Raw genomic sequence first — 26,839 nt, 5'->3', positions numbered from 1 at the left:
AGTCAAGAGAAACTCATGTGTAATCTCCCTCGTCACAGTAGTGATACCCAGAGAACCAAGAGTCAAGCGATCCCCAGGAGTAATCTCCCCTTTCACAGTGGTGATACCCAGAAAACCAAGAGTAAAAAGAACCTCAAGAGTAATCTCCCTTGTCACAGTAGTGATATTGAGATATTGAGATATTCAGATATTCAGATATTCAGAGAACCAAGAGTCAAGAGAGTATCTGGAGTAATCTCCCTTGTCACAGTAGTGATATCCAAAGATCTAAGAGTGAAGTGTGCATCCGGAGGAATCTCCCTTGTCACAATGATAATCCAAGTAGGATTAAAGAGGGTACTAGATAAGAGCTGTCTGGACACAATCTTCATAAGCTTTCAGGGGCACTTGGAAAGGAGTGAAGAAACATTTGGGGACTATTGTCAAAGACTATCCCAAGAGAGTCCTCACGCCTGTCTAAGGTGGGCCAGGAGAAGGGAGTCATTCTCCTGACCATACTCTCTTTGTTGAATCAGAAGCTAGTGCAAAGGATTGTTGGAAATGAGATAAAGACTGAGCCAGATTACCAGGATAAGGTAGTCATTATTATGGTACTATTTTCATTTGGATGCTGAACCCTTTTGTAGATTAGTGGTAGGGTTAAAGTTAGTTTTTGGACAGACTTTGAATTTGAAAAAACATCCTGATGACGAACCCGAATGGATATTTGTTTGGGTAGGGATAAGCCTTTAGAGATAGGCAGAGGTAGGTTATTTTCTTTATTTCTTAATAAAACGTTGTTGAAACATGCCACACCTTTGTCTGACTCCTTACGCCAGCACACCACACATACTACAACACACACACTTTTAAAGAGTCCATATGATGCCTCTGCTTAATCCTTCCACGGTGTTTCATCTTCTTGCAGGTGATGGGTTTTTGGGGTCCAGCATGAACCGGCAGACTCTAATTTAGGCTCTGCTTTACTCTGCTTATCCGTCCTCTCTGACTGATTCTGCAGAGCAGCCCTGTTTGAGGTCTTGGCTCTCAGACGGTTTTTCCCTTTCTGATCCCTCCTGGGGCTTTCCTTTTCCTCCAGCTTTCCAATAGACCCTTTCAGGGTGGCAGTTTCAGGTTCTCCCCTTTTGGGTGTTTTGTTTGTCTTCTGGTTTCTGGTAACCCCTACTTAGGTATGGGATTTTATCGCCCCTCCTTTGGGTATTTCCTTCAGGTTCAGCTTTCTCTTTACCCCTTGCAGGGTATTGAATTCTTGCTCACCCCCTTTGGGTCTCTCTGTTTGTCTGAAGCCTATGGTATTCCCCTCCAGGGTTTTTGGTCAATTTCCTCAACTTGGAGTCGGTTTCATTCCCTTTTGGATTATCTGGAGCTCAGCAGCTCTCCTCTGTCTTCTCGGCGTGAACCGCATACCTGTGTCTCTCCAGTGTTCATTCGGGGAGACGGCTGCTCGGATCATGTTGGACCCATTCTTCTCAGGTCATCGGTTCATTGTTGTTCCTTCTTCATCTCGGCACTGTGATTCGAATGCTCCTGGGTGCTCGCCATCAGCGGTTCAGTCTCCTTCTACCAGAGACCGTGGGGCTTAGGACTCGCAGCCCTCCCAGGCTCACTGCATTTCACGGGCTCTGCGTCCATGGGCCTCTCCCGTCGCAGCTTGTCTTTTGAGTGGCTCCTCCTCCACAGGTAGGGGTCTCAACCCTTTTGGCCTCTCCCTACAAAGAGAAACACAATACCATTGGTCCTGTAGTACACGCCTCCAGGAGAGGTCAGCAGCACAGCCAAGCATAGTTAAAGGTTATACTACATTATCATTATTAGTCCTCACATAGGCTAAAAACACTTGGAACATTGGTACTAAGGGTGATGGTGTAGACCAATTCACTTGGGAGTCCTTGTACCCTAAGGGAGTCACCCCAATGAGATCCTGCTTGCCCTGTGCCATAAGGAAGGATTTACATAGAGGGCTCACCTCTCCAGTCTCAAAGGCGGTGGGTCCCCCTTCGGATGAAGGGACACATTGCCTGGATTTGTCAAAGGAGGGAAATGGATAAAATACACCCAAGTAGGAAGTGGTTCAAAGCAAACGGAACGAGGGTTATAAAGAATGGAACGCAAATAAAGAAAGGACTGAAGAATTCATTTGGCCAGTGGGGCCATTATGGATGGGATCTTAGTTGTATGTAGTTTGATAACTGTTACAGGGTCAGGGTTATGGCCTTGTCAAAAAGGAATGCGGACTCCTCTCAACCTGGGGCAGGACGCCTTCAAGGATGTTTACCAGAGCCATTCCTGCCTCTGAGGCAGGGTGTGGGAGTTTGGAGGCACCCAGTCTCTTTTGCTTGTACATGTGCCTAAATAAAAATGTCAAGTATCACTATCAATCACCCCATACCTGTGGTGCACAATGCTGCCCAGTCTCTTTCTTTTGCTCCTGTAGGACTACAGCTTCCAGGAGTCATTATGGTGAATACCCAGCTTCAGTACTCACTGGGGAGAGAGGCGGTGGAGATCAAGGAAGCAACCGTAAGCCAGGCTAATCAATCAGGCACTTGAGAAGCTCTATCTAAAGTGGACATGAATTCTAACGTTGACTTTGCTCAAAGCGGGTCACTCTTATGAAGAGCCAGCAGACCTGCATACAAACAGGGGCAGGGCTCAAGGCCTGTTTTATACTTTCTGACCATTGTATCCCTGTCCAAGAGGTAGAACGAAGGCAATGGTTGACCCTGATAACCAGTTGAGATACAGCACCAATCAGGAGGGACCGGGTAGGATATAAGGGAGCAAACAGGATCAGTCAGTGTGGGTTGTTTGGATGAGGTCAAGGGAGGAAAAAGCGGACCAAGAGACCAGGCAGAGGAAGGACAGTGCTGCAGAGCATGAAGGAGACTTAAAAGGAGCATGTGCAGTGTGAGATGTTGGTTGTGAAAGTGCTACTTGTGTGTGAGAGTGTGCATATGGTAAGCGAACAGAGTGACTGAAATTAAGGGTAAGAGTTGTGGCTGTATGTGAGGGTAGGTTTGTCAGATGAATGAGAGAATGAAAGGAGGGTGACTGGGGAAGAAGGTGGTGGTGAAGTGCAGAGGAGTGCAGTTCAGAGTGAGAGTAGTTGAGTGGAGATGGGGGAGTAGTAGAGTAGAGGGGGTACAGTAGGAGACAAAAGAACATCAGAGAGAGAAGTAGAGAGAGGAACCGAAGGAGGAGAGTGGGAGGAACAGAAGAGAGGAAGGAAGGGAAAGAAAGTAGTAAAGAACAGAGCAAGGAATACAAATCTGAACGAGGCAAGGATGAACAGAGGCTGAGCAACTGGAAAGTACCTATTCCAATTATAAAAACTATTGTTGTTCGAGGGAACACTGGATTCAGATCCACCTAGGAATTCCCTGAGTGAGACAGCTCGATAAAGTGCTCGGCTTTGGGCCATCACCATTAGCCAGTCATCTATAGATAGTAGGGGTTACTGATTTCTAATGAGTACCTTGGGAATTCGGGGCACCTGGGCTATGGAAGGAAAAGCCCAAAGAAGATTAGAGAGAGGGACGGCCTTTAGTGAGCCATTTTTCAAAACTCTTGAACCTTCTTTGAAAGTTAGTGTGTTCTTGAGGCTATCTGTCATACAACACAAAGGCAGCCATAAGCAACAATAAGGAACAATAACACAAACACTATGTAATACTTTAATACGCCAGTGAAGATGCCCACCCCTGACACAAAGGCTTCTCCAATTCCTTGTTCTTGTGCAAAACATACCCAATAATTTGGTTATGTAGAGAAGTCTAAAAAGCACCTCAATCAGGGGTAAAATATGTTTTACTAGCCACAATTATTGCAAAAACATCACAATTAAATCCTTTCACTGAGTCTATAAAACTATAATCTCAGTTGAATCTCTGTTGCTTGATGATTTCTTGGTAACATTGGCAGCCTCATTAGAGAAACATTTTACTGTTGTATGTAAGATTTTGCACAGTATTACCACTAGGGACAAATTGCTGTAATAATATTTTTAAAATGCAATTTCATCATCAGGCTTTATTTCGACAATAAGTCATGAAAGCATATAGCAAAAAGAAAATGATTTCAATTGGAATAAAAGGTCAAGCTGCTGATGATCTGCAATACAAATCAATACAAAAATCTATTAGTCAGAAAATACAGTAAAAAAGCTTCTAATTTGGTCAATAAATTTCAACATATGGCTAACAAGTATTTCTTTCTTAGTATCCCTGCCTTCATTAAAAAAGTTGATACAATTGTAAACGTGTCTTGCAAATCACTAAACCTCAAAAAAATTAATGCATCTCCTCCTTATTAAATTCTTTCTTAATAACGGTTTTGAGCAGAAACAATGAGATACATCTTCATCCTACTTGATTCATAAAGAACATTTAGAGGATGTTCCCTGACGCCATTGACTAATGAATTTAAAAAGTAGAAAGAGGCCTAAACTTAGTTTGGCAAATCATATTTTTGGATACTTTCTGACGGGGAAATCAATATGCCTCATTGCAAGTTTGCCAGTATTTTGCTGGTAAATCCACTGAAATACCTAGTACGGATTTACCTTTACCGCCACTTGGTCCCATAGATTTAATGCAGGATTACAAGTGGTGGTATGCGGTCTAAGTCCCTATTTTTGGGGTCCAGAGGACTCCATGGGGATATATGCAGAATTACCGTCAGCAGTAATTCCATCAGCAGTAATTTAGCTGATTTAGCGGTTTTTTGACAGCAAGGTGATGGACTTACCTCCAGCACCTTACCACCAAAATTGTAGTACAGCGGTACAGTAATGCAGCAACCAACGTACTCGTAATGAGGCCCTATACTTTTCGGCCCCGGGTGCAGATTTTAACAGCAAATACTGGGATGCTGGAATTTGTTTATCACAAGTGCCAATTTGTTCCTTTAATGCTGGGTTCCTTCCACAAAATCTTCATAACAACAACAAACATAAAGAGGAGGGCAACCCCAAAGCAAACACACTCTGTCAGGAGTGGTTTATCTACCTTCTCAGTTGGGGAGTTAAACTGACCATATACAAAGCAAGAAGGTAGAGAATTCCAAACAACAGCACTACCATAAATCGAAATGTACTTACAAAACATATACATTTTATTCATTAATCATAAAAAACTGTAAAAAAATACACATTTATATAAAAACAAAGTGCTAGTGATAAAAACTAACTAGGTATTCAATAACCCCAAATCATCTCTGATGCAATAATTGCATCAATTTAGTTCAACCTTAACTTTTCTTGTTAGATATAGAGGTGAGCTATGATCTAGAAGATCTCTATACATATATATTGTGTAGATACCAGGTTTTGTATAGAGATCTTCCAGATCATAGGAATTATTGCATCAGAGATGATTTGGGGTTATTGAATAACTAGTTTTTGTCAGTAGCACATTGTTTTTATATAAATGTGTATTTATTTACTGTTTTTATGATTGATGAATACAATGTATATGTTTTGTAAGCACTTTTCGACTGATAGTAGTGCTTTTGTTTGGAATTCTCTACTTTCTTGCTTTGTAGATGGACAAAATCTTCATCACATCATCGGCCATCAAAACATCACGTAGTGCCAATAGAAAGGTACAAAATTCAGGTGTATTACACAGCTGCAGCCATTAGTAAAATGGTTTAAACCTGATTATGGCTGTAATCCCAGGAGACGCTTTAAAATGTTAGCAGGGTAACCTTAGGTTACCACAGTGTGTGCCAATAGAGGCTACTTGCTGCAAGCTTGTTCTCACATCCCTAATGACACACTGGAGGATTGTGCATAGTTCTCTCTTTTTAAAATGGTTGAATCATAGCAATACTGATTCCCTGTATTCACATGTTGCTGCTATGATAAATGGTGAACTTACAGTTACAAAGGTATTTAAGGCCTTTGTGGATGAGGTTGATAAGTTTCAAGAAATAATTGGTTTTAAAATTGATGAGCCATTTAATTTGAGTGTAGCACTCATAGAGCTGAAATAAAATGCACTACTCTGGGATAGAGTTATTATGTTGAAAAATATCCAACCTAAAGAAGTACTATGCATATTCCAGACAGGGCTTCCCTTTCCCAAGAATGCGCCAGACAATCGAATGATTCCAATATATACAGTATTTTAGCAATTATAGATATGGCTGAAAGTCATGAATGGATTAATGACAAGACTCAAGCATTTCTCTCACGGTATTATCCTAAAACACCACACTTTTACCTACTTCCAAAAATACATAAATCCTTGGTGAAACCTCTGGGATGCCCCATAGTAGGACACCCCATAGTAGCAGCAAGAAATTGAGTTTTACAACCTCTAGGAGTGTATATCGACACCATACTGCAGCCCACCACCCAGACATATCCCATTCATATCAAAGATACCTCTGACTTTCTCAATAGACTCAACAACATATGCATTGATGAAAATGATATATTGGTCACCATTGATGTTTGCAGCCTGTACACCTCCATTCCTCATGGCCTAGGAGAGCAGGAAGTTGAATGGTTACTACTGAAGGAAGAGGAAGTAGGGGCCTATAAAGAATGTATAATGATACTATTGGAACTCATATGAGAGAATGCATACCTTGAAAACAATGGTAAGTTCTACCTCCAAACCAGTGGTACAGCAATGGTACAGCAATGGGTGCCATCATGACACCGGGCTATACCAACTCATTCATGCTAAAGTTTGGGGACGACTGCGTAATCCACCACCCTATCTGGCACAAATACATATGCTATTGGGGACGTTATATCAATGATATTTTCCTTGTTTGGTATGATATGGCAGAGACTTTAACATCATTCCTAACGTATCTTGACATTATTGACACCAGGTTCAATTCACCTTTGGGATTGGTGACCCGGGTCGTCATTTTCTTGATGTGCAAATCACCCACAACCTCCTTCACAGGATGAGCTTTCATCCACCTTCAACTATAAGAAGTTTACCTTACAGTCAACTATTACGGGTAAAGCGCATAGTCAATACTGAGACAGAATTCAAGCAAGAACTGGATAGAATGATGACTAAGTTCCATGGTAAAGGATAAACAGAAACCGAATTGACAGAAGCCAGGAACAAGGTTGAAATGAAAGAACACGCATCTCTTTTGACACCAAAGACCATGACCACCTCAGCAGAAGGCCCAAAAGTGTTTGTAAGTATAGCATACAGTCCACCAAGATCAAATGATCTATAATAAACCACTGGCCTCTACTAAGCTGTGACAGCAAACTACAAAATCTTTTCTTAGAGAAACCGATCTTTGCCTTCCAAAGAAGCAACAATCTAAGAGATCTATTGGTGAAGACACAATCTAATAAGGGATACATCAGAAACCACAAAATATTGGCATATATATCATGTCTGTCATGCAATAATTGTAATAATATCATTAAAGGAGACTCAGTCATGCACCCAAGAAAAGTAGAAAATTGCATAACTATTCAAGCATCAATTGTCCTCGATTCGGTTTCAGATTCTTGAGGTTGTGAATGTTACCAACTTGAGAACCAGCATCAGTAAAAAACTAGAGCAACGAGAAGCATTTTGGATTGATGAACTGGACACTGTCGTCCCGAATGGTCTTAATGAGGAGTTGGACTTGTTCTGTTTTCTCTAACCTTGTGACTACATCTATTGTTATGATTACTTCTGAAATCACTTCAGAAGTACCAAACACGCATTGAAGTGTTTAACACATTATGTATTCCTTTCGATTTTGTCCTAAGACATATGAATTGAGAAGCCAAGATGGGACACTGCATTTCTTGTGATGATAACTTCTGATAACACTCTAGAAGTACTAAGCACACATAGACCGCGTCTTGGGAGGATAGCTCAGGGGCACCGCTCGCCTTGGAAGCAAGAGGAAACGGAGCACCAAAGGTTCGATCCCCGGGTCCGCGCTTAGAAACCTCTGGGTATTAAGCGCGTTATAAGTAACCTATCATATCAGCATATCATATCATAGACATGTATGACACATTATGTATTCTTTCAGATTATGTGGCCATAGAAATGTATAACACATTATGTATTCTTTCTGATTGTGTATCCTGAGGCATATGCATTGAGAAGCCAAGATGAGACCCTGCATTTATTGTGATCATAACTCCTGATAACACTCTAGAAGTACTAAGCACACAAAGACCGCGTATTGGGAGGATAGCTCAGGGGCACTGCTCGCCTTGGAAGCAAGAGGAAACGGAGCACCAAAGGTTCGATCCCCGGGTCCGCGCTTAGAAACCTCTGGGTATTAAGCGCATTATAAGTAACCTATCATATCATCATATCATAGACATGTATGACACATTATGTATTCTTTCATATTGTGTGTCCATAGAAATGTATAGTACATTATGTATTCTTTCCGATTGTGTGTCCTGAAACATATGCATTGAGAAGCCAAGATGTTTCCTGGTAATACCTAATACCATTATGATCACTACAGGCGTTAACTTTTACTGTGCTGGTCATTTTCCTATCTTAGTATTTGGCCTTGTTAGGAGAAATTATGCAAATGTGTATAAAAAACCTGCTACTGTCATATGTATGGCTAATTTAATACACTTTGGGTCCAGGAAGGACCAGACTACTATTGAGCTTGCCCTGAGTAATGCAGTCTATGCTCCATATCTTAGCGACTTATAGAAAGACTATTACACATGGGATAATTTCTCAATGGTGGTTATGATAATATCAGTATGATTTGTATTATGTGCTAACCGTTTTGATATCTCAGTCATCTGTAAAACATTAATAATTGTGGTGAGTATTCTAGTGATAGCATGAAGGCGGAATGATTACAGAGTGAACAGATTCTCCTATAGGGGGTTTCATTAATAGACTGTGCATCGAGAACACAGTTTGATACAAAATGGTTGGACCGCTATGTACTCGCAGAATAATGAGCCTTAGTGATGACTTTTTAGCAGTCAGTGCGCATCCACTCTCAACTCAGCTGTCTACACATGTGATTTTTTATGTTGTGAAAGTCCTGGTAACTAACATAGAGTAACCCTCACATCTTACTTAGAGATCAATATCCTCAAGATGCGGCTAGTGGTTATTATTTCCTTATAAACAGCATGCTCAGTGCACACCAGGTTGATCAAATCCACAAAGGCATGTTGGCATAATCAATTCAAAGGTTTTTATACCATATAGAACAAGCACTAGAGTTTCCAGGAATCAGTGCGCTCGCACTTGTGGCAATGTCATTTATGGAATCAAATCCACGTCAGAACGTTGGTATGCGAAGACGTTTCTTATAACGAGTGGGGGACCCACGTGTCTTTTACCATGATAACGTTTTCATTCCACAGTGAGACAGACGCACAGATTGTGCACTTCAAACAGCACAGACAGCGTCTCGCAGCGTTCTGTACGAACACAGGTTATATATGCCGTAATATATGCCGTACCTCACAATTAAGGTAAGACGAGAGAATGCAAGTCTATGCAAAACTCATCCTTGGCACTTAAGGGGTATTAATATCCTAGAAACCCCTCTCTACATTATATAGAAACGAATCAGCCACACACGACTCAATAAGTAACACAAGCCTGTGTTTTGCTTTATTTGCAGCACACTGATTCACATTAGGGAATCTCATAAGTGCTTCCAGCCCAATCAGGGGATATCGCATATCTTGAACCTCGCTCAAGGTAAGAATGAGACATTTTAAGCTTAGTACTGAGCTCAGATTCTATTTTTAAAGCAACGCTTGATGTATCTCAGCATTGAGAGCATATATATGTCTTACAGGTATTCCTGTGGTTATGTATGGAATACGCTAGATAACAGAGCCCTGCTCCTTGACCATTCTCTACTTCCTAAGGACACTAATAGGTAAGAGGACACTGTGCTATCTGATAGTTTTGAAAAATGTTTTTCATGATTCTTAATTTCTATGAATACATACCTGAGTTACACTTTATAATGGTACAGGGTGTATGGAGCCAATAGCTCATGTCAAGTTCCAAACCAGCCGCTATCAAAAGGTTTATTGGTGGCAATATTAAGCTATCTCATCACTTCTCGTCCACTGAACAGATAGGACACATAAGGTCATACTATGGAGTTTTGAAACATTAGACACTGAGTTATTAGCAAAACGAATGCAACAAGGGGTCAATACTCAAAAATGTGTATGATGTCATGTATTTACAGTAGCCGGCCTGAAGAAGGACGCTTAGTCCGAAATGCATCGGCAAGGGTCTCTGCACACAGATAATGAAAATTAAAGAGAAGATTGCAATCTAAAGGACTATGATACATTTTTATTTTTTCCATTCAATTGACTGTTAAATAATTAAGCATATGTGTTAATATGCAGTAGTATTTACAACACTTCAGGTGTCTCCAGGTCTAGTGATTGTTTCACTAGACACTTTTTCTTTCATGTACTTCCCTTTCCCCTTACCATTTTCATATATTTTAAAAGAAAAATGTAGTAAACTAAGGAAATTCATTGTGAATTTAAGATTCAGCTTGTGAAGAAAGGATCCCAGGAATGCCCCCCTCATTCCCTTGAACATGGCGGCCCGAAGAGTCAAGAACGCACAAAGTCACTCTTTATTCAGACAGCTCCCAGGAGCACCAGTGACTGACACGTATGCAGAGAAGTATTCTCTCAGACAACCATTCAAATCTTATCCAGTGAGTGTCTTTATGGACACAGGTGCTTCAACACTGGTCATAGACCAAAATGCCATAATGAATGACGTTGACTAATGCCAAGGAACCACTGTGCTGACATCACCTTAGTCATGAAGTAAACTCGCAACCATGCACAACTTTACACAAACACACACTTGTATACACGAAGAATATGTTTCCACTGTTCTATAGATAGAAGACAGATACATATACATACTGTTGAAGCTTTTATTATTTTTCTCATTAGCTAAATGCAGCAATGCTGAACACAAGGCAACAAAGAGATGCAGAGCAAGCTTGCAGATGCTCATGGCAACTAATCCCATGGAACTACAGGATTACATAAGGATCCAGGCAGGACCAAATAGGACTAACATATAGGAAATATAGCACAATATAAATGTGTAGAAGTCACAATATAAGATCACCTAAGCCCCCAGGCCACAGCAGAAGAGACAAGGGAAGCAGAACCAAGCTGCACAGAGCAGGAAGTCGAGGGCTGACAGTCAAAGTCAGAGACAAGCAACACATTCCAAACCTAAAACGATAAGGGGCCATCTGCAGAAAAACAGAATAAATCCTAACAATTGCAGACCGGAAGAGCTCGATTTGGTGGTCCTCAACCATGTGATGCGGATGAGCGAGTCAATTTTATTTATTTATTTATTTACATTTATAAAGCGCACAAACCGGGCCCTGAGGCATCGTGGCCCTGTTACAGTAGGGCTTACTTAGTTGCAGGCAGAAAAATACACAAAATGGAAGCTGCTGACACACCCCTTAACAAACAAACGGGAAATAACATGGCATTGGCCTACTGGTTCCAAGGTTACAGGGGAACCCAAGCATGGCGTTTTTACAAGGACAGTAGTGTGAGGAAAAACAAGGACAAATGAATAGCAGATACAATAACACAGTGTTTGGCCTATTGGTTCCTTGGTTACAGAGGAACCAAGTCAGTAATGCATTGGCAGATACAGGAAAAGATTAACAATGACTGTCCTAGCGTTGAAAGGGGGAGTCCTGGTGGGGCTATTCATGAGGAAAATTGAAGGTGACGTACTAAGGTGGTTGCCTTAGTTGAAGAGCTTGCTCTTCAGTGCTTTGCAGGAGACAGCGTAAGAAGTTTAATTTCTGAGTGAAGTCGGCAGAGCATTTCCAGTTCTTGGGTGCTAGATATTGGAAGCTGGTGCCTCCAGCTTTAGCACTTTTGAAGGTGGGGATGAAGATCTGGTTGGTGTAGTGAGTATGAATAGGTCTAGATGAGGTGACTCGTATTATCTTGTCTGATAGGTACGGGGGGGCTGTACGAGAAAGGCACTTATGCATGATTACCATGGTTTTAAATAGGATGCGCTCTTCAATCGGGAGCCAATGTGCATTCCTTCTTGCTTGTGTGAGGTGTTCCCTTTTGGGAATGCTGAGTGCAGCTCTGAGGGCATTGTTTTGAGTGGCTTGGAACCTGTTAAGGTATTTTGCTGATGTGCCCATGAACAAGACGTTGCAATAGTCCGGTCCGGTCTGGCCCCAATGGTAGCCCTGGCTATTGTGAGGCAGTTTTTGGTGGACAGGAACAGTTTAAACGGATTGATGGTTTTAGTGGTGAGAGCAGCCAAAGATGCGATGGTGCTGACTTGGCGCATCATGGAAAGAGAGGAATCAAGGAAGACCCCTAGGGTTTTTACTGTTGCTGAGCTGTTGATGAGGGTGTTATCTATGTTTAAATGTCCTGTATTGGGAGTCAAACTTGTTGAGAGTATCTTTAGTGCCTAGCAGGAACATCTCTGTTTTATCTCCATTGAGACATAGTCCATTAGCCGCCATCCAAACCTGGATGGATGCGTGTGTTTTGGACAGGGTGGCTGCATCCTGTTCATAGGAGCCTGTGAATGGGAGTATGACTTGGGTGTCATCAGCATAGTTTGTGTAAGCTATGCCACGTTTATCCAAGTCATTGAAGAGAGATAAAGTAAACATGTTGTAGAGTGTGGGAGCAGTGCAAGAACCTTGAGGGACAGCACAGTGGATGGTGGTAGGTGCGGCACATGCATGGTCTGAGAACACTCTCATAAGTCTCCCCTTCAAGAAGGAAGAAATCCATAAAGTGGCTTCCGGTGAGAAATGGGCTGCATTCTTGAGTTGTCTACAAAGGGTCGAGTGGTCAACTAGATCAAATGCTGACTATAAATCTAGGAGGAGGAGAATTGCTGGCTTGCCTTTGTCTATTATGTTCCTGAGTTGGATCTTTAGGTCAAGTAATGCAGATTCTATTCTCCTCTAAGAAATGCTGGATTTGACCATGGGCAACTTTGTCCAGAATTTTTAAGAGGAAAGGAATCATAGTGATGGGTCTGTAGTTGTTGGGCCTTTCTGGGTCTAGAGAAGGTTTTTTAATAGGGAGTGGACCCACGCCTCTTTTAGGCTAGCAGGGACAGAATTGAAGTTGAACGAGGCATTAATGAATGCTGTCACAAACAGGGCTAACGTATCCGCACAATCTTTAACAAGATTGGCCAGGAAGACATTGCCCTTGCAATTGGAGGGTTTAATTTGCCAAATGATGGCTGATACTTCTGACTCTGTCACTTCTCTGAAACTTTCTATCACTTTCTCATAGGTGTCTCCACTGGTCATATGAGATGTAGTCGAGTTTGCTTTGGGCAGGTTCTTGTAGCGGGCATTGATATTTTTCTGCAGGAGCTCAATTTTATTAATCATGGCTATTTGGACACTCGTGCACCAGGATTTATCTTTCACAAGATCAATAGCGCTTGTAACTGGTGTGGCCATTTCTTTAAAGATTGCAAATTGTTCCTTTGATTCTGACCTGGCATTAGAAATCCTGGTGTTGTACGCTGTTGATTTAGCTAGAATTATATCTTTTTTATATTGTGCAGCAATGGTCATTCACCGCGTTGGGAAGACAAACAGGTCTCAGCAACCCAGACATGAAGTGAAACATGAACAAGTTAACAATGTTGCAAGGTGGCGAGAACTCTCACAGGCAAAAGTGTTGTTGCTAACAGATACATTGGGAACACATAGACATTCACATCTCCTTGAAGAAGTGCACAGAGGGCTGAGAACAGTACTGGGTCCCAGACCTGAGGAGACCAGTTCCAGCCAACAAGGGGACAGAAACCCACAGGTGGATGACAGGGGGCAAGGGACAATGGTAATCCTGCGACCCTGCAACAATGTAATAGATAGTTTCTTTGGGAAGCCACCTGACATGGAAGGACCAATTGAGTAAGATCTATAAGTGCCGTCTATAATGTATACCACTCCAAGCTCCCAACCAACAAGTGTGGTAGGTTTTTCAGGGAGGACCCAGGGTGTGATGACATTCTGAAACAAAAAGGGTTGACACGATTGTGGGAATAGTGACTTGGAGAATTATGAATGTCCTGTATTATCCCTGTTGGTTTATGTAATGAACGACAGTCTAATTTGCCCTTGGCTGAGCCCTATGTTTGCTCTGGGGAAAGGGTTGTTGGGCCCTTGGGAGCTGAACGGGTGAGCTCTTAGTAACCCCCAGACCCAGGTATGCTACAAGCTCACCCATCCAGCTCCCAAGGGCCCAACAACCCTTTCCCCAAAACAAACGAAGGACTCAGCCAAGGGCATGTTAGACAGTCTAACTTGCCCTTGGCTGAGTCCTCCGTTTGTTCTGGGGGAAGGGTTGTTGGGCCCTTGGGAGCTGAACGGATAAATTGGCAGTAGCCCCTAACCTCTGGCATACCTAACCTGACCAACAAGTTGTTGCCAATGTTTTTGCATTGTTGATAGTTAAATGTTCTGGAATTCGAAGTAGAAACAGGGAAACTTGAGAGCTCTGTAAACCTACGTTTTAGTTTCTGTGTCATTAAGGCTAGAACTAGAGGCATCCACAGTGGAACTGTGCAATGGGTCCGAGGCAGACGGAAATGGAAGCAAGTGGTTACTGTGGCTGGATCTCCTGGAGTCTGTCTCCTATGCCTATGCTGTGAGGCGGAGTGTGTGTCTCTGAGTCCTGCTGTTCCTCCTATAATTCCCCCAGTCTGGCACGGAGCGCAGCACAGATGGAAGTGTAAGCAAGTGGTTATTGTGGCTGGATTTCCTGGAGTCTGTCTCTTATGCCTATTGTGTGAGGTGGAACGTGTGTCTCTGAGTCCTGCTGTTCCTCCTATAATTCCCCCAGCCTGGCACAGACCGCAGCGCGAACAGAAGTGGAAGCAAGTGGTTACTGTGGTCACTGGTGGAACGTGGTGGAATGAGCGCATCATAGCCTGACCGATTTTGAGCATGTTGGTCACAATTATAAGAATATAGCACTGCTGGTAAGCGGTGTTCCGCTAGACATTCCCATTCAGGCAGCTCTGTAAGGCATTTAGGAGGTGACTGCGGGTCTTTGACCCTTGAGCCTCAGCTAAGCATTTTCACTGCTTCTATGCGAATCTAAAGAACTTTAGCGGCTAATTATTGACATACTTGATTACCTGTCTGGAAATGCCAGCAATTACTAGAAACCGTCCACTACGTTCTTGCGATTGCATGACATGTACTGGAGCTCTTAATGCCGCCCGTAGCCTGAAAGAACAAACAACAAAGAGATTAAGGTAACAGGCTAAATTCACTCTGGCCGGCATCACCAGTTCTATCTGTGATTTAAATGACATTGACGAAAGTGATCAAGGGAAGTATACACCCTTTCTCAAACCTAAGAGTAAACCTGTAACAGACAAAATTAGCCTGATCACCCCCTCTGTGATCGCCGCCATACCAGACTCTACTATCACTCAGCCTATAACTACATTATCTGACACCCAGGTGATGGACATAGCTAAGAGTTTACAATCTGAGGCAAATTTTGACAACCCAGTAACTTCTATTTTAGAAATTTCCTGTCAATCTCCTGATTCGCATTGCACTGCTGCTACAGACTTGTCCAGCACCCCTAATTTAACGGCGATTACAATGAACGCATACACATCACCATTACAGAACGAGGTGAGCCTCTCCTCTCCAGACTCCTCTTGTATACAACATTCTAGAATGGAGCCAGAATGTTTAACTATATTGAACTCTCAGTATTGTGTAAAAATATGTATAATGATAAACAGCATTTGAAAATTGAACTTGCTAAGGTAATTATTTTAATTTCTTCAACACAAGGTATTGTGGCACAAAATCTCACTAGGGGAGGGCTGATTGCTGTCCCATTATAATCAGCCAAGATACGCAAGCAACATTGAGAATTATTACTCATACTTTAGATAAAGCAAACCAGTCGACGGAATACATTGATGGAGGGTCAACCACAAATGTTTTGGTGGGTAAACAAACTATCAAAGAATGTTGGTAGACCTGATTCCCCTCATCCCACCAAGAAACAACACACCCATAGGACAAAACACAGAGTATCACATACCACCGACAGGGTCAATGGTAACACAAATGTCATGATAGCATCACAGGCATTAGCTTCTGACCTTCCAAATAACATGATTTGTCAAGAAACCTCTAAGGGCTTCTTAATAGTGGAAAAACCAAAATCAAAAAATAAACAACAGGGATATATCATGGGATTAAAACTAGTGTCAAATAAGCAGCCCAATATTGAAATTCTAGGAGCTAATGAGTTAATTAGAGAGAACTTCTTTAAGTCCCTCCAAAACACTAGAGTCTACCATGTTGAAGAAAGTTGCTCTAGTGGAACAGAAATTAGAGGTAAGGAAATTAATTCGCTAGAGTACCCTTTGAAGCCCCTAGGGCCAAGAAGTGTTGAGGAAGATCACTATACATGAGTTAAAGAGAGTTGAAATACCTCTCACACAATGGGAACCTGATTGGGCTCTATTACACTTTGTGTCCCCGATCATTGGTGAGCTCATCAGGACGCAAGCACCAACATGTGAAAGTGATGAAACCTAAGGACATGACAAATAAAGCCAGCCACTCTCTGGGTCTAGTAAATTTAATGAAAGATATAGTTGCTAGACTCTGCGTTAAAAACAAGAGATATCCCATCAGAGGGACAGGACAACTATCTATTAGATATTAATAATTTAGATGCAGTTGATTGAAGGTCTGAACCTTCTGCCCCACAGATTAAAATCAGGTCCTGGAACACTAGTGGCTATCGCTCTTGTATGTTTAATCCCCTAGGCACACATCTGCTTCTTGCTGTGGATATTATTTTACGTCAAGAAACCTGATTGGGGGAAAACATATTTATAGATGGCTATACTACGTATTGAGTGCCTGCATGGAGAAAAAGAAAATTGGTACACCGTTTGGGAGCCTGATCACTGCTTTTGCGACCCACCTCTGGGCCTTAGGATATCTACTGGCTAGTCGGTCAGACTACGTATTGGCTATCATGGTGGAAACCCCGGTGATGGCAGATATATTTCTGCTGATAAATGCTTATAACCCACCAGGAAATGGTTACACAAAATTGGTAATAAACCAAATGTATTGACTGAGATGATCTTATGTGGAGACCTCAATATACATCTATTTGACCAAGAAGGGCTAAATATCGAGAAAACGCAACTCTCAGCGAGAGCAAAAATATGGATCAAAGAAACAACAAGGCGACAGCTCCATTGCACTAATCAATTGAACGACAAGTTAAAAAATGCAACATGGTCGAATGGAAAAGTGTCAGCAACACTGGACTACATTTATATGTCACCAAACTTAATCTCCAAAGTGACAGCCCAAGATAATATAACCTCGGATCATAGTGACCATCACATTGTCAGTATAACATGGAAAGCACCATATTGTGAAAGCAATAGAATTCAACTACCTCCGATGGAAACAAATTCTGCAGTCACCCGCCTGCGCATCAATGAGAATCAAATGAAGCAATTAGTAAGTACCTACACCAAATCTAGGGTCATGGGCATGGAAAAGATAAATTACGAATGGATACTATTACCGTTTTTACATAAGAATCGCAACCAAGTTTCTGTAAAGAAGTGCCACACACATGCTTATAATGCACAAGTAGTAAACAAAAAAAAAGAATTAAGGAAAGCAATCACAGAAATAAAAAGAAAGAAAGAGGTTAATCCCTGGCTCGCAATCAGACAAGTAAAACAAAGATACAGAAAGTGGATAAAGAATGCGAATGCTTTGCTCCTACAACAAGATGCAGAAGCAATCCTAGCGCTTTTGAAAGCAAATAATACGCGAGGATTATGGAATCTATTGAACCCTCAAATGGATAGGCAACATAAACTAATCCAAGGGATCTTAGAATTTACATGGACTAACCACTTCAAGTCAATCTATAAGTCTACAGTGAGAAGGCATTCCATCAATAGGGAGCAAAATGAAATGTCTGTGTGGACAAATGCTTGGACAGAGGAGGATATCCTGATAATTATTAAGAAGCTCAACTCCTCAAGGGCCCCCGGCCCAGATGGTTTAAGTAACATGCTCATAAAGAAACATCCAGAGGAGTGGGCAAAATTCTGCGTTCATCTATTCTCTGCGATTGAAAATGGGAAACAAATACCCGATACTTGGACAACTGCAATCTTGATACCAATTTATAAAGCAGGTGACAGGCAATTACCCACAAACTACAGACCAATCGCACTTTTGGATCCGATTGGGAAGATCTTTGCAATGCTCCTATTAAACAAACTTAATATATGGATCAAGGAAAATAACCAATTTGACATCAGGCAGACGGGATTTACAAAGAGTACGGGTACGCAGGTAAATCTCATGATCCTGAATTTACTGAAACATGACGCATTGATCAACAACCATTCCACATATGTAGCATTTATAGACCTGCACATGGCCTTTGATTTGGTAAATAGGAGAACATTGTGGAAAAAACGTATGAAGTGGAAGTGTCCTCTAACAATAGTGGAACCCATTAAGCAACTATATACGAATACCACCTTAAGAATCAGACTATCACAACAGGGTCAATTATCGGCTCCCATTGAAGCAGGAAATGGTCTGAAACGGGGCTGTCCTCTTGCAGCAACACTATTTAAGCTGTATACGATGGATCTGCCCGATCCACCTCGTTTTCAGAAGGCCAACCCACCAAAATTGAATAATCAGCAGATCAATCATGTGATGTATGCTGATGACATTGTCATCTTAGACAAAACAGAATTAGGGCTACAAAGAGGCCTTCTGGAGTTGGAAACGTATATGGTGGAAAATGGGTTAGAGATTAACACCGTCAAAACCAGAATCATGCCACTTGTTGCAAAAAAGGGTCAAAAACGAAAGCAACAGTCCTTTTAATTCTATATGAACGAACAAAAGTTGACATCGGTAACAGAAATCAAATATCTGGGTATTCTAGTGAATCAATCAGAAGTTGAGACTCCATGGATCAAACATCTAAGAACAAAAACAGCGTCTCTGGCGAGACAAGGATTATTTATACACAGAAAATTCGGAAAATACTCCTTAAAACCAATCCTCATATTTTACCGACAAAAAGTAACTGCAATTTTGAGTTACGGGAGTAAGGCCATGATAAATTTCGACCAAGCAATATGAGATGTGTTAGAAGCCATGTTTTGGAGGAAAATACTTGGGTTATCAAGCACATTTCCAGTTAAAAGAATCAGACATGAGATTGCGATACAATCACTAAGATCCATAGTCGATTGGAAGAAGATCGATCTCTATAGAAAGATGATTAATGAGGACAAAATACCAGCATACAAATTGTTTGAACAGATTCCTAACACAGTAGCTAACACGGCATTGGAGAAATGGAAGAACGTCATGATTGATGTGATGGCGACCAATGGTATTACAACTGAGATGCTTGTGTACCGACCCCAATGCGCTAAACAAAGAATACAGCGAAATGATTGGATTTCCACCATAGCAGACAAAGCACGTTATCAAATGAACTTGAATTGCGAACTGGACAACCGCGCACTTAATGAATTACCGGCTTATTTGCAGCAATTTCCGGACAGAAAGATCAGGGATCAATTCATTAGATTCCGATTGAATCAATTACCAACGCGGGAACTTATGGCAAATAATCGGCTTATGATGAAAGAGGCAGCATTTTGTCGATTTTGCAAGAACAAACAGATGTCTGAAACTATTCATCATATCATTATGATTTGCCCTGCATTGACTGAAAAAAGAAACTGGTTTCGAGAGATGATATCGACTTCTGGAATTGAACTCGACAACCAGGACAGGTGGAATCTAATACTGTCAGGAAATAATAGGAACCTTACTACGGTCATAATTCAATTTTGGAACCATATTACTATGGTGGAAAGCATATAAATTGTCAACAGGAACTCATAGTAGTATTCAAAGTCACAAGGAAAATGAAACAAGATAGTTCGGAAACTGTGAACAATGAAAGAATGAGTTTCTTTTTTTTTTCTGTTTCTTGCTTAATATTCAAATTTTCTTTTGCTTTTTTTTATCATATTTGGTTCTTCTTCTTTTAAGGAATTGTATGAGTGTATAGATAAATGAAAAGTTTTGAATAAAACTATAACATGTTTTAAATAAAAAAAAATAAACCAAATGTATTTGCTGATAGAGTGTTGGAAACTCTCTTACCCAAAAGGCCATTACTACATCATAGGAGACTTAAATTATCAGCGTCCTTGGTTCCCAGATAAGCTGGTTGTAGTTTTAAAAGACTATTTGTATATCAGAAATCAATTTGAGGTGTGGGCCAGAGGAGGAAGATATAATTGTGGATAGCAACCCCAGGTTATCCCTAATCAGAGGCTGCCAACTATACCAAATGAATAACGTAGACAAAAAATATTTGTATTTTACTTGGATGAATGGTTTGCAATCTTCCTGGATTGATTTTATATTAACAGAACTTCCAGGCTTTGCACATGTAGGTAGTTTCAGGTTCATTGCTAATAAACTCATTGATCATGCTGTTATAGAATTCTCCCTTATAACAGATGTCAATATTATAAGAGAGAAACTGGAAGGTGATTATTGCATAAACAATAATGGATATTGTATAAAATGGTCTGAGAACAAATTATGCAGAATCAATGAAATGTTATTAGATGCATTGACTGATAACTCTGACCCTATTTTTGGTAGTATAGAGGACTATTATAAAATTGTGTACATGAAATTGCAAAGCTCCAAAACAAAACAACTTTTCTCTTAAGTACTTGTCATAATTGCCTGCATAGAAATGCACATGATCAACTAGTGGAAAAAAAGAAAAAAGAGCTAAGAACTAATATTCGCTGGGTAAAGAGAAATGTACAGGATCCTGAAATGAGATCGATCTGGGAAAGAAAATTGAAAATGCAATTTAAAAACTGGTATAGGCTGCATAGGGGGTCCATGGCCTAAACCCAATGGAAACTAATGTATTTGGCCTTAAAGGAGAATAAATGCAAATATTTTGGCACATTTAACAAATATATAATTCTGGCATGTTAGGCATTAGGGAAATTATTCCAATCTCTAATGCTACGTGGAAAGTATATATATTATCATTCTATTATCGTGAACACATTATTGAAGGAAATAATAGATATCTGGACCTAGGGGACAAAGAATACTTTAAGTTCACAGAGAACACAATTGAAAAATGTATAGGAGACCTGAAGGCCTCTAGAGCATCGGGTCCTGATGGCCTCTCAAACTTACAGTATAGGGCCAATGCAAAAGTATGGGCCAGTATAATGCATGTCATCATCAGGGAGGTAGTACACACTGGTCAAATCCCCATATCCTGGAGAGTGTCAGTGCTGATCCCAGTATATGAAAAGGGCCCAAGAGACTCTCCAGCCAACTATAGAATCTTGGTGATGATAGATTCAAGTGCCAAAATATTTAGCAAACTTCTTCTGAGCTCTATAAGCATGTGGATAGACAAAGCTATCTGGGTTCAGAAAGAGTTATAGCAGTTTGTCTAATATTTGGATTTTACTGCACTTTATTGGTAGCACTTTACTATCAAAGACTAAAACACTTTATATATGTTACATCGATTTTAGCAAGGCTTTCGATATGGTGGATCGACAAGTTCTTTGGGGAAAAATGGAGAAATGTAGTCGACACCCTTAAATATTATATTTCGCAAAATGTCTGTATGCTGATAATACAGTGCAGATTATGACGATTAAAGCAAATCAATTAAAGCAAATCGTAAAACGATAAAGAGATACTATTGGACTGTTCAAAATACCATTTTGGAAGAGGTATCCATTTATTCCTATCTTGGAATGTTAATATCAAATAAACTGGATAAGGAAGCTCTCTCAAAAGCTGTAATTTGTAAAACCATTACTAAGTGTAAGGCAATTAGGTCTCTTATATCCAAATCTTATGGTGGGTTCTCGATAGGGTGTCTATTGAAACTATATGATTCCTGTGTGATTCCAAGTGCATTATATGGCCTTGAGGTGTTTTCGATCAAGGAAACTGCTTGGTTAAACGTTCTAGAGGGGAAGCTCTGGAGGATGGCTTTGGGACTTTTGCAGTGCGTGCCAGTAGGGTCTATCTGCTTTGAATTGGGACTCATTTCCATATCCACATGTATAAATGATAGCAGCTTGCAATTTTTATATCAAACTATTGTTGAGTCAAGGAAATCACAATTCTGTCTATTCATACTTTCTAGATCATGATGGCAGATTGAGTAGATATCCAGCCTTGAAGGTCTGGCATAAAGAGATAGAAGTGTTTCTGGAAGCAACAGTGTCCTTGTGTTTGCCTGAGGATAACTTGGCAACTACATTTGTAGGAATAAAAAAAGGCAATGATTTGGGACCGTAGCAAATGGGCTACCTATCTAGTGGGGAAATCCCTCTATGTGAATATTCTATGGGGGCATTCCCCGTAGATTCTGCATGTGCATATATTATTAACCTGCAGAATAGAAAAGTAAGAAGATTCATCCTTTTACTAAGGCTGAATCAGTTACCAACGCTGGCAAACCGGGGCGTGGGGTTTAAAATCCCAACTAAAGATTGCTCATGTAGATTATGTTGAAAAGAATTTGAGAGTTCTATGCACCTTTTGGCTGACTGTACTGCTTTAATATCTCTGTGTGAAAAGGTTTACATGAAATTAGCACACGATATGAACTTCATACACATGAACCAATTTTGGTCTTTAATATATTGTGTGGGAGCGAGGGGCCAATTGGCCCCTCTCTGCCATCACTTCTTAGTACAAGACTCGGACCAAGTACCTCTAGTGGTGGGTATGCCCCTCGCCCTTACGCGATGTTAACCTTGGGTTACATTCGCGTAGATGGGACCACAGAGCAGGACACGGGGCATCAATTTTTTGTACCCCCTTTCGACTCCATCTTGGTGACCAGGCCTCACTGCGATAGTACAAAATGCCTCTCTCCCTTTTCCCTGCCGCAGCAGCTCAGAGCACATGGCCCCCACCCTCGTTCCCACTCCGACTGGAAAAATCTGCAGCTCCATTCTCACGCTGAAGCCGGAGATGCTTGCAACAAATAATAAATGTAACACATCTCTTTTCTTCTGAGATCACTGTCCTGCGTGTGAACCAACATGAGCCAAGCATATAGCTCGTCCATCTCCACAAAAGTGTCCTTGCCCCCTCTCCCTCGCCAGTTGAAACTTATTGCCATTCTAACCCTGTGTCCGGCAAGTTATCCCTTTCATGTGCCAGACCGCTGACCATGCTATGAAGCCCACCCAACAGACCCCCAACTAACATTAGACCCCTGCTGCAGTATATCGTGCCCAATACTAACAAATGCCACATACCTAAGATTCTTGTGAGACTAACCCTACAGTTTAAGGACAGTATTATAGTCGTCAAGACTCGTAAACCTGTGATCCGTATAACCCAAACGTCGCAGATGTTATAAATACCTGTGTGATTTGTATAGTGACATGATAAACTATTGATCAACCATTATTTAGTGCATGCATTATTTAGAATGTATTTTCTTAGCTTAGATAGTGACCACCATGTTTCACAGCGACCTGACCTTCACCCATCCGGAGTACAGATGTCTGACGTCAATCCCCCCGCCAAGTGAGCAACCAACCCGGAGGAAGAGATGATGCCCACACCTAAGACACCACCCTGGCTGACCAATCCGGGTCCAACGTAGCATCATGTGTTAAATATGCCAATGTACTATATAATATGGTGTAACTTTGATGTGTTCAGAGCGCCCTCAGACATCTAGATAAACTTTTCCTTGAACTCTCGCAGCCTGCTCTTTTGTGCCTTATTCCCTGTCCAGGGAGTGTCTGTTTTATTCATTTTACACGTATAAGTCAGGGAGGGCACAAACATTTGGTGACCCCCTGCGACGTGATCCGAGAGGTGCCTCGAGGCCGGCGCCGTGCGGTGAGATCCGGGACGCCCCCCAGCAAAACCATTGCCTCCGCGGCCGCCCAGCCTGTGCGCACTACGAAGAAGGGTCAAGGGTTCCCGGTTGACGAATACCCGACTGAAAAGCTGCTCGCCGAGGCGGGCCACGGCTTGGTTGGGGTGCAAGCCTGACTGGGGTCGGACTGCGAGCGGCGACCCTCGAGTTACCTGACTGAACACGTGAGTGTTGGTTGCGAAAGTCACGAAGGAAAGATAAAGGGGAAATAGGGGGGACAGGTGGTAATGGGTTATAGGGAAGAGTAGGGCCTGTGTGAGTGATGATGAGGCTTTTCTGATCTGTCCTTTATATGGCAATTAGGTTTTTGTAAGAAGTGAAGAGAAAAAGAGAAGTGGTATCCTAGCCCGAATGGGGTAGAAGGTGGCGCTGCATAGCATTGTCTCGTCCAGTGCAGAATAAATAAGTGAGGATACAGAGAAAATAGTAGGAGTCTCGTATATTGAGTAGACTCGGAGTAGTTATTTAGAACATTCTTTTTCTGAGTACGAAAGAATTCTTGGAAAAGAGTAAGATGGTGTAAGAGGTGGGGAGTGAATGAGAAGAGTAGGCGAAACGGGGAACGGGTGGTATATGTCTTTTGAGTTCTGTCCATTTTTGTCAAGGATATCCAAGTACTGTGATTAATTTGTGGGTAAAGTGGCAAAATATGCAAAAATGAACTGATGAATTTGAACATGCAACAACCATAAGGTTAACGTTGAAAAGTGATTCATATATCTATCTTGATACATATGTGTGCAGACAACCTATAAGTCATTGAAAATATTCAGGGTATATTGTTCAGCTAGAAGGAAAGAATGGCAAGTGGAGAATGATTAGAGGGAAAGAAGGGTTGAAGGGCAAGTACAGACCAAGGGAAAGAAGAAAAAAATATCGTCATGGGGGAATAACACCACTAGCACATATTTGTCAGCACCGTCCACTATACAGTGAGAAGATACAAAAATACCACGATCAATGGTTGACAGAGATAAAAGGAGACAGTGTGACGCCAATTTGGCCAGAAGGTGGGTCATTCGATAAAAGGGTGTTAGATTTAGTATCCACACACTTGTTAGCAAGGTATAAGGGGAAACAACTACAGAATAGAAGAGAGGTACTAGACCTGTGGCGAATGTTTGAAGAAGTTACGCCTACAGCAGAGGTAAATAAAGAAAGAACAAACGAAACCCAGAAAACGCAAGAAGAGGTAAGCGGAACGCCAAAGGGCGAGTGCACAACCACTAAGGCGATACAACAAAAATATATCCTTTAACGTCAAGGCCAGCAGTAGGATACAGTGAGCCCCTGTACATACCAGCATGTCCCACCCCCGCACCCTCAAACAGAGCAGTTGCCACAGCACCGCCACCCTATGATAAAGGAGGTTTGCATGGCCCAACAAGCACCCCGTGAATTTGGCACTCCTAACTGGAGAATTAGACCGCCAGCTAGCGCATGCACAGATGGAAATAACGCAGCTAAGAGCATTGTGCGATAGAGGCTAAATGCTGCCAGGGGGAGGAGAGGTGCCACCGTTAGCTATGGCAGATCTAACGCCAACATTAAGCACAGCAGGGGAAGTGGCGCAAGCAATCTCAGAGCCAGCGCAATCAGTATCATCACAAGGAACACACATACCACAAGGGCAAGAGAAAGAGTGTCGGTCAGGGGAGTTCCTGTTTCATCTAAATGACAAACCCGTGAGGATTATACGCCCACCCACCCCAGAAAGTGAGAGAGGGGAAGGATGTGAAGGAAACAATGAGCAAGAATCAGAAATAGAAGAGGTGTGGAGTGACTTAGACAAATATGAAGAGGCAGCTGCCGAGGCTGGGTCCCCACTGCCAAACCACTGTTACCCAGATACACCATCGCCACCACTATGGCAGGGTAGATTAAGACAGCGAGGAGGAAATATGATGGTAAGTAAAATAAAGAAAGGTGCGGTAAGTAAGGTAGGGAAGAAACACAAGTTACAAATGCCATTGATAGATAAAGGAGCAGGCAGGCCACACTACATTCCGTGGGCTCAAATGGATAAAAACAACTTGCTGAAGGTCCTCCCCCCATTATCGGGAGGGGCTGGGAAATTGATACACGCCTTTGAGAAAAACACAGCAGGAGTGCCACTAGCAATAGGGGATATGAAAAGTTTATTAGTGTCAGCAATTGGTGATCAAGCAGATGCAGTGTGGGAAAAGGGCGGATTCCCCGGGGTAACGATGAGTTGTGGCTGCCACGATGGGTCGGCGTTCAACAATGTTCGAACACAAGTGTGGGATGCATTGCGGCGCACGTTTCCAGATATTCCAGATTTACATTTAGTAATGCAGTGTACAATGGAGGAGAAAGAGGATCCCACGCAATTCATACTGCGGGTGCAGGATTTATGGAGAAGCAAAACTGGCAAGGCGTGGAACCAGTCCACCGCCTTGTTCTAGTTTATCATCAAAAAGGGGCTCCCGAAGGAGGTGCAGAAGGCCTTGGACAAAATAGCTGGGATAGAAGCCAAGGGCTGACCTGAAATACAAAGCATAATTGTGCACTACTGCAGGAGGATCAAAGGGAGAGAAAAAGAGATAGCTCAAAAAAGGCTGGCAGACGAGGCGAAACTGGTACAGAACAAATTAGTGAAGGTCGCTGCCATCAACGCCAGCGTAGCCACAGACAAAGAAAACGAGGGGGATGAAGGAGCGGGAAATAGACCAGTCACAATAGCAGCGCTGCGGGCAACCGGAGGACAAGGACCGTGGAACGGAGAAGAGTAGTACGGTGGACAACAGTGGCAAGAAAGACCAGCAA

This window comes from Ambystoma mexicanum, chromosome 10 (genome assembly GCF_040938575.1).
Source record: "Ambystoma mexicanum isolate Mex_15411 chromosome 10, UKY_AmexF1_1, whole genome shotgun sequence".
In the NCBI taxonomy this organism is placed as follows: Eukaryota; Metazoa; Chordata; class Amphibia; order Caudata; family Ambystomatidae; genus Ambystoma; species Ambystoma mexicanum.
The sequence above is the reverse complement of the archived record's forward strand: the minus strand, read 5'-3'. Positions refer to the sequence as shown.